At 30.7% G+C, this 8800-nt stretch overlaps 1 pseudogene across 1 annotated transcript; it reads right to left on the bottom strand.

Annotated features, from left to right (window-relative positions):
• Positions 1–891: 891 nt before the first annotated feature.
• On the bottom strand, positions 892–6159 carry LOC145106550 (protein SGT1 homolog A-like; annotated as a pseudogene). The gene is made up of 12 exons (XR_013707595.1): positions 6064–6159; positions 4950–5313; positions 4811–4845; positions 4625–4750; positions 4448–4513; positions 4187–4325; positions 3697–3773; positions 3514–3618; positions 3293–3424; positions 2002–3201; positions 1795–1880; positions 892–1497 (listed from the first exon to the last, which is right to left on the bottom strand). The product of XR_013707595.1 is annotated as a protein SGT1 homolog A-like (transcript).
• Positions 6160–8800: the final 2641 nt, after the last annotated feature.

Below are 8800 nucleotides of genomic sequence, written 5' to 3'. Positions count from 1 at the left end.
TGTCTTCAAAATCAACAGACATTTTAATTAATTTAGTTACTTTTTAAGTTTTCTCATGTTACAACTCACTCCCTTCAATTTATTTTGCTTATATAAAAAAATTACATTTAGAGGGGCTCAATTTTAGTTTTCGTTCGGGGTCCTCAAAATCAACGGACTGGCCATATATATATATATATATATATATATATATATATATATATATATATATATATATATATATATATATATATATATATATATATATATATATATATATATATATATATATATTGGATTAGTGTCTAAGTCCATAACTATATTTGGTATGTACTTGACCCGGTTGTAGCATGGTCATTTTGTGTTGCCTTCACTAAAGCAACTTGAATTGATGATTAATGGAGAGAGAGGATATTATGGTTTATTAATATATTATAAGAATAATATATTAAAGGAGAAATCATATTGTTTGATTAATATTGGTCAAGAATTAATTAAGAATTAATTTTGTGGCTAAAAGAGATTAATTAAATAAAGGGGACTGGTATTGCCAATTATAAGATAGTTGGATTTGGGCTGTAGACCCTTATGGATATGAGGGGTCGAAAATTAGAGTGGAAGCCCACTATGATTTCGTCCATGGCCTTATTCCAGAAGGTTCTTTGGACTGCTTAAGGCCTAAGCTATCCAATTAGGGTTTTGATTGAAACCCTAGCAGCACACCTATATAAAGGACCCTAGGGCACCCAATTTCGGCTACCACTTATTCCCAAGAATTCTAGAGCCGAATTTGGAGCCTCCATTCCCTCTCTTCAAGATCATCTTCTTGCCTTGGTGTTTGTAAGCAATTAGAGGTATTACAATTATGATACTAAGCTCTTGAAGTTGAAGATTCTTGCTACTTGTGAAAGGTAATCATCTAAACTTGTTTTAATTGTTATTTTCAAATTTTGTATGCTAGATCTAGGGTTTGTAAGGTGTGGATAAATTTGTATGTACAATAGAGAAACCTAGATCCAAAGCTTTAGGGTTTTGCATGTGCACCATAGGATTGTTGTTTTGCTCAAAAACTCATCAATATATATATATATATATATATATATATATATATATATATATATATATATATATATATATATATACTAGCCGTTTACCCGCGCTAAGCGCCGGGCGGCAAAGAGTTTCTTTCAATAAATACACAGAATTCTCAATTCCATTCCCTTCTCCTTTACTTTCCGGTTTACATTCCTCCTCCTCCTCCTCCCTGGAACCGCCGGATTCATCGCCAGAGATGTCATCACCGCCACCGGAAACAACATCACTTTCTTCATCATCACAATCTACTTCCATTTCCCCTTTATATGTCCCATTCTCATTCTCATTGTCTTTATAGGTTGAAAAATTGACCTCATCTGAATCATGATTGGGTGATAATTGTCCCTCTTCTTTCTCCACTTTTGATGACTCACCAGGATTTCCATTTCCCATTCTTGTACATCTTATACCACTATCTATGTGCTGTAATTTGTAAATAAAATATTTTTTTTAACTTAACACAGAATGAACGACAAAGTAAGGAAAATTATATTTTTTTAAACAAAATTATGTAACAATTACTTTTGAAACCTGATACAAGCAAGAAAACGGTGAAGTTGGAAAAATATATATCACCATAAGTGGTAAAACAGCAAAACTTCCAAAAACAAAATGATTTCTCATAAATTTCCCCAAAAATTATTCATCTAGCTGTTTGTATAAATGAAATTTTAATTACAAATAACATAGATAAAAAAAATGGGTGATATAAAGTTTTACCTGTGACACAGGAACCTCATGAATATTTGATTTTGCTTCATGACCATTTTCAGTAGCATTACTTGGTCTAGTAGTCGCCTCACGCCCTTCAAAAACAATTCCCCAAATTGAAATTAAAAAAATGACACAAGTTAATTTAATCGCATATATACTAAAAATATCATGTTACTAAAACTATTTCCAAATTGATCCTCATATTCTTCTTACCACCCTCTTTCTCTGTTTGAACTTGAAGCTCATCTTCTTTGACCAAAGTACTATCTCCATTTACCAAAATACCCTTTTCTGAATCTAACACACTGCATTCATCCCGTGATTAGACACCAAGCATTGCTTCCAAGAAAGTTGTCCAAATATTCAAAACTTTGTTGGATTGTTCTTTCGTTGTGCAAATCTCTTCACATGAATATTTAATAAGTTTAAATGCATCCTCATGAATATCGTTATCAGAATATTCAAATTCAAGATTTGGCATGATGGAATATCGGTTTCCAGCAGCAATCGAAAGAAGAATATCTTCATCTCTCTAACTCTTTCCCTTTATTTCCTTGATCTCACTCACCAATGCTTTTTTCAAAACAATAAAAAAAAGTCTTTAAAAGATAAAAATTCACACCCATGATTTAATAAAAAGAAAGAAAGTAGTGGCAAAGTTTAGTTACATTTTATGTTGAGATTCTTGGAATCTTGTTGCTTGAAATAGAAGCTTCGGTGATCGAGTGATTTTTAATGATTTTTTGCATATATTTCAGCCCAAACTTTATTAAAATCTGATTTACATTTTGTCCACTCATCTTGTTTCTGTTTGAGACAATTAACATAACAAGAAATGAAGCTTATGGATTTCTTCCAAGTGTTTCCATGGCATCAAGACCATGATCACCATATAATCTCTCCATGCATCGTAAATTCAAAGCTACAACTATTTTATAAAAATGATCAAGTATTAGAGTGAACTACAAGTTGAAAATGTTGGTAAGTGAAATAATATAGAATAGAGTAAATTACATTTTTGGTCCCTGAGAATAGCTGATATTTACAAGTTTGGCCATTTTTTTGATGTTTCATAACGATTTTTTGGTCGATGAATTGTTAAATCTAACTACAAGTCTGTTAGTTTTTCTAAATAACCCATTTTGCCCTTAGACCATAGGGATGAAACGTACTTTCACCTTGTTCCAAATTAGGGATTTTTTAAAAAAAAAACATTTTGGAAATTAGATTCCATTGATGGACATATTTCATTTGATTCGTTTACTTCAAATGTAGTACATGGAATAACTACAAAAGCATCACCTTCTTCATTAGATGCAACTTACTAATGGTAAGATAGTCAACATGAGCAAATGAAATGGATATGTTACCTGATTATCCCACTCTATAAAAATGAAGCCTTTAAAAAATTACCTGGCAACAACCATCAACAACAAACCAAAAACAAATAACATGTTAGGGGGTTTCTTATAGATAGAAAGAAAAAAAAAGATCATACTTTCACCTTGTTCCAAATTATGGCTTTTTTTCAGGAAGCATTTTGGAAATCAGATTCCATTGATGGACATATTTCATTTGATTCATTTACTTCCACCTCTGTCCAGTTTGTTGACAGCACTGTCCCGTTCGACTCAACCTATTGTTCCATTTTCATTTTCATTTATATAAACCACTTATTCTATTATTAAAAAGATGAAATAAAGAATTAAATGAGTGAGCTCTTACAAAAGATTTCCTCATGGCCCTTCTTGTATCATCATCTGCATCTTTGTAAATATCACGGAAGAACTTGTTAAGAGCTGCATCCCCATCCAGTTTTTCATCTTTTTCCTGAAAACACAAACACAAAACACAAAAGTTAAGTGAGTTATTGAATGTGTGTTTGTGTAATAAAAGTGTATTGTATACCTCCTTTTTCACTTGGGCTTCAAGCTTATCCCAGTCTTTGGTTGGTTTGGAGGAAGGATATGCAGGTCTTTGATTACCTACATTACACAACACAATAGTTAACCTCAAAACTAACCTCTTGTTTCTTATTTTTGTCCTTTTTCGAATTATCTGGCTCTTTCTTTTTAGCTTAAATGGGTTAACCACTAAAAAGACTACGTGACAATATTAATTTCCAAAAAATGTAATTGCTACCATTATTACATGAACTGTAATACCGTTAATTTCCAGATATTATACATAAGTGTTATAATTTAAAGTAAAAATGCCATGTAATCTTTTGAATTCCTAGTAGACTATGTTATGCAACCAGTTTTCTTCAGTTATCCATTAATTTAACCAACTTGTCTGTGATTCAAGGATATATATTTGAAATATCATCTATCCAAACAACACTTTTATCCTTCATAAAAGTATTTGATTATCATATATACAATTGAAAGTGAGGTACCTGAAGAGACATTGCTCCTTTGTGCAACCAAATTGTTATTACCATATTCAAGAGATGTCCACTGAATAGGTTCCGCTTTTACAAGCTGGATTTCAACTTTGGTTGACAGAACTTCAAATCTACACCTTGCAGGGACTATCTGTCAATTATCACAAAAAAATATGCATATTAGTTGTATTATAATTAAGAAAAAAAGAAACAAACAGTCAAATAATCTGTTGGTTTGACTGTTTTAAAGAAAAACAAGTTTATGTGCATCACCTTCCCAAAAAAGCGAGGCTGGAAAATGTAAGAATCTTCCCCATGGACATCGATAGTTACACTTATCTGGAAAAACAGCAAGGAGTCAATTCAGTCAAATATCAGAACCACTTTTTCCTATATGAAAGTTGTAGAAAAAAAATCAGAATTAAAAAGAGAAGTAAAATGACAATATACTATTTGCTCCCCATAATTGATAGACACACGGTTAGCTGCAATTCCCTTGGCAAATATGGTCACAACAACCTCCTCTGGCTTCTAATAAAATTCATGCCTGCAGAAAACTGTAGCACAGATATAAATCTACAAGAAAACAAAATCAGTTTTTTCTATTTGATGAGAATTAGAAGTCATAGAGGTTACGTCTGATGACTGTGTTGGTAGCTCAACATTTTCCTCTGTTAAAAAAGTGAAACACAAATCAGAAAGACAAAAAGTATTGATATTTGATAGCTATAGAATACTCTAAAACTAATAGAATCATAACAGAAGAAGTACCTACGAGACCGATATTGAGAAGGGGAAAGCTTATCAGCACATTTTGTATCCGATCGTTGTGGTTTGCTAAGAATCGAACGAAACGGTGGACTCCCAGGGCGTCGATAATACGAGAAGGTGGTTGATCGTGGCGGCAGGATAGGGTTAGGGCTACTCGTCTTGACAGAAGGTAGAAGTGGCAGACAACGGTGACGGAAAAGGTGGACTTCCAGGGCATCGATTGCATCTTTGGTGGAGATAGGTGGTGGTGCGCTGCTGGTGTGTGATGTTGCCGGAGTCAGGGAAGAACACTTGACGTCGTGAGGGTGAAGAGATAAACACAGACAGATGAGATTTGGTTTGATGGCGGCTGTTGTGCATAGAGGAGACTAGGGTAACAAGATAAGGTATACCGTGTAATTAGTATACCATGTAGATTGTAAGCTTAATACTATTGTACATGAGGTAATAAGTATTGTACCTCTTAATTTTCAAGAAATAGACAATATGTTCAATAATATAGTATATATATATATATATATATATATATATATATATATATATATATATATATATATATATATATATATGTTTGTGTGTGTGTGTTTTCAAACTAATTTATGATGAACACCCTAAAAAAAGTTCTGGCTCCGCCCCTGTTTGTGGGTCACAACGTTTAAGAAAGCTTGAACTCAAAGGCAGTTTTCTAGAGGTGATCAAGGATCTTGACCAGTTAGAATGTCCTGAGGAGCTAGTTGTGTTGTCTACACATATTAAACACCTCCCCGATAACATTTATATGTTTAAACATTTGAAATCCCTCAAACTTACTTATTGTTTGTTGCTTGAGACGTTACCTGAGGATCTTGGCCAATTAGAATGTTTAGAGAATCTAGATTCGTCACATACAAATATTAAACATCTTCCGGATAACATTTGCATGTTGAAACACCTGAAAAGTCTCAAACTTATTTCTTGTTCGTTGTTTGAGAAGTTACCAGAGGCTCTTGGCCAATTAGAATGTTTAGAGAATCTAGATTTGTCACATACAAAGATTAAACATCTTCTGAATAGCACTTGCATGTTGAAACGTCTGAAATATCTCAAACTTTATGATTGTTCATTGTTTGAGAAGTTACCAGAGGATATTGGCCAATTAGAATGCTTAGAGAATCTAAATTTAATGGGTTGCTGATGTTTACAAGATATTCCGAATAGCATCTGTGAGATGACATGTCTAAATTATTTCAATCTTTACAATTGTATTCTAGTTGAGAAATTGCCTGATGAACTTGGAGGTTTGGAATGTTTAAAAGAGTTAGATGTAAAAGGTACAAGCATAAGTCATCTTCCTCAGAGCATTCTTTTGTTGAAAGGTCTGCATATTAGTGGGTTGGGACTGCTTCTTGAGTCGTGTGGGTTTACACCCACAGCAGGAGTCTCCTCTACCGTCCTCTAGGGATAATTTTGAGTAGCTCTGGTGCGACCCGGAAAAGACAACTCAAAAAGAACTATTGTAAAAGGTACTTTCTATGTTTTTCTTATTCATCATGTCACATTGATTTCCATTTTGAAATTATTATAATGATAAGTAGTTTTTCAGCCAAAGTCAACAATTATAACTAAAAAGATACAAGTATTGTACCTAGAGACAACGTTTGTGTTACATGTAGATGTTTTGATCACTTTATATATGTGGATGATGGAAGTATCAAACTAGTTTTATTTTGTGCTCTGATCTTGTTGTTTTTACATGTCAAAAAACTGATTTGATCATATAATTGATTACTATCTGGATTCTGTTTTCTTCAACCATCGTGATAACTGAGTGAATATTTATTAATTGAGATTAATTTGGTATCTATGTAGGGAATCTACTTATTATCCCAACCCGTGTTACTTTGTTCTCAGCAACCTCTACTCATAATTTGGTCTCTAGATAGGTCTTCCTCGTAAGGTATAACTACTTTATCTCATCATTCCCATGGATTTCTGTTAATAAATACTTAATGTCATAATTGATTCAGGATCTTGAGCTTCTGCAACTGCGTCCAACTAGTATGCATATATGGATCTGAGTGCCTCATTACCAAAGTTTTGTGTATTTTTCTTCATTTTATTCATAGATAATTTGAAAAGACTGTTATAACCTAATTCATCCTCAATTTTTTTCCCATAAAAAAGTTAAATTAAAATAATTAGTTTTGGAGTAAAGAAATGCTGAGAAATGAATGAAACACATACTCTGGTAATTTCTTTGTATCCCGTCTCTCTTATAACATATGACATGTATGTATGAGGTTATATACATGAATCAGCAACATACTTTTGTTTGTTTGTTTATCATAGCATCCTATTTTCATTTCTTCCTATTCCAGTTATACCAAATGCAATAAAATAAAAAGCAATTTCACTATTCTATCTGGGTAGATTTATCAGAGTATAATGTTTTATTAAGAAAAACTTGATACTTGAAAGTACAATGCTATAATTGGGTAGATCTTTCAAAGTATAATGTTATAGTTGGACAGATTATCCAAGTATGATGCTGTAATAAGGAAAAAAATTGAAAGTAAAATGATATAATTGGGTAGATTTTTCAACGTGTAAGAATTTAATAAGAAAAAATAAAATCAAAAGTACAATGCTATAATTGGGTAGATCTTTCAAAGTGTAATGTTTTAATAAGTAAAAATTAAAAGTGCAATGCTATAGTTGAATAGATTATCCAAGTATAATGTGGTATTAAGGAAAAAAATGAAAGTAAAAGGATTTAATTGGGTAGATTTTTCAAAGTGTAAGGTTTTAATAAGAAGGGCAAATACCATAAAAGTCACTACATTAACACACATTTTTTAGAAAAGCCCTATTATTATTTTTTTGTTGGCTCTCGCCACAAATTGGACATAGAGTTACCACTCTAGCCCATTTAACGATTTTCATGGTTAACTCTGTTAAATTTTTTTTCAAAATCAGTCCTAAAAGTTCAAATTTGGTCCTTGTAGTTTGCAAAAATTTACACAACATGTCCAAAACTCGGTTTTATGTTTTTTAACTTCTTTATTTTCATTTATTTTTTTATTTTTTAATCAAAGCTATACTTGCTTTTATATTTTTTAATTTTTTTATATTTTTGTTCTTTTTTAGTTTTTTTTGTTTTTTATATATATTTTTTATTTTTTAACTTCTTTTTTTTTATATTCATTTATTTTTTTATATTTTTTTTCTTTTTCTTTTTTACTTTTTCTTTATATTCATTTTTTATTTATTTTCGTTTTTCTTTATTTTTGATAAAAGAAATTTACGTTTTGTTTTTCGTCCATTTTATAACTTCTTTTGATATTTATCAAAAATTTTAAAGTGCATGAATATTTTTTTATATTTTTTGTATTTTTTGTGTTTTTTTTTCGTATTTTTGTTACGTTTTGTTTTTCGTCAATTTGATAATTTATTTTGATAATTTTTTAGAAAGTGTACAGTGTATGAATATACTAGAGTATATTACATTTTTGGTGTTTGAGTTTTTTTTGGTTTTCTAAAAAAATGAAAAACAAAAATAAAGAAAAAATGAAAAAATGAAAAAAAATTATAAAAAAATATGAAAAATAAATGAATATAAAAAACAAAAAAAATAAAAATAAAAAAGAAGTTAAAAAATAAAAAAAAAACCAAAAAAATGAAATAAGAACGAAAAATATAAAAAAAATATATAAAAAAATTAAAAAATATAAAATCAAGTTTAGATTTGATTAAAAAATAAAAATTAAATGAAAGTAAAGAAGTTAAAAAAACATAAAACCGAGTTTTGGACATGTTGTGTAAATTTTTGCAAACTACAGGGACCAAATTTGAACTTTTATGACTGATTTTGCAAAA

This window comes from Lactuca virosa, chromosome 4, assembly GCF_052849685.1.
Source record: "Lactuca virosa cultivar CGN04683 chromosome 4, Lactuca_virosa_CGN04683_v6, whole genome shotgun sequence".
In the NCBI taxonomy this organism is placed as follows: Eukaryota; Viridiplantae; Streptophyta; class Magnoliopsida; order Asterales; family Asteraceae; genus Lactuca; species Lactuca virosa.
This window is presented reverse-complemented; position numbering and strand designations above follow the sequence as displayed.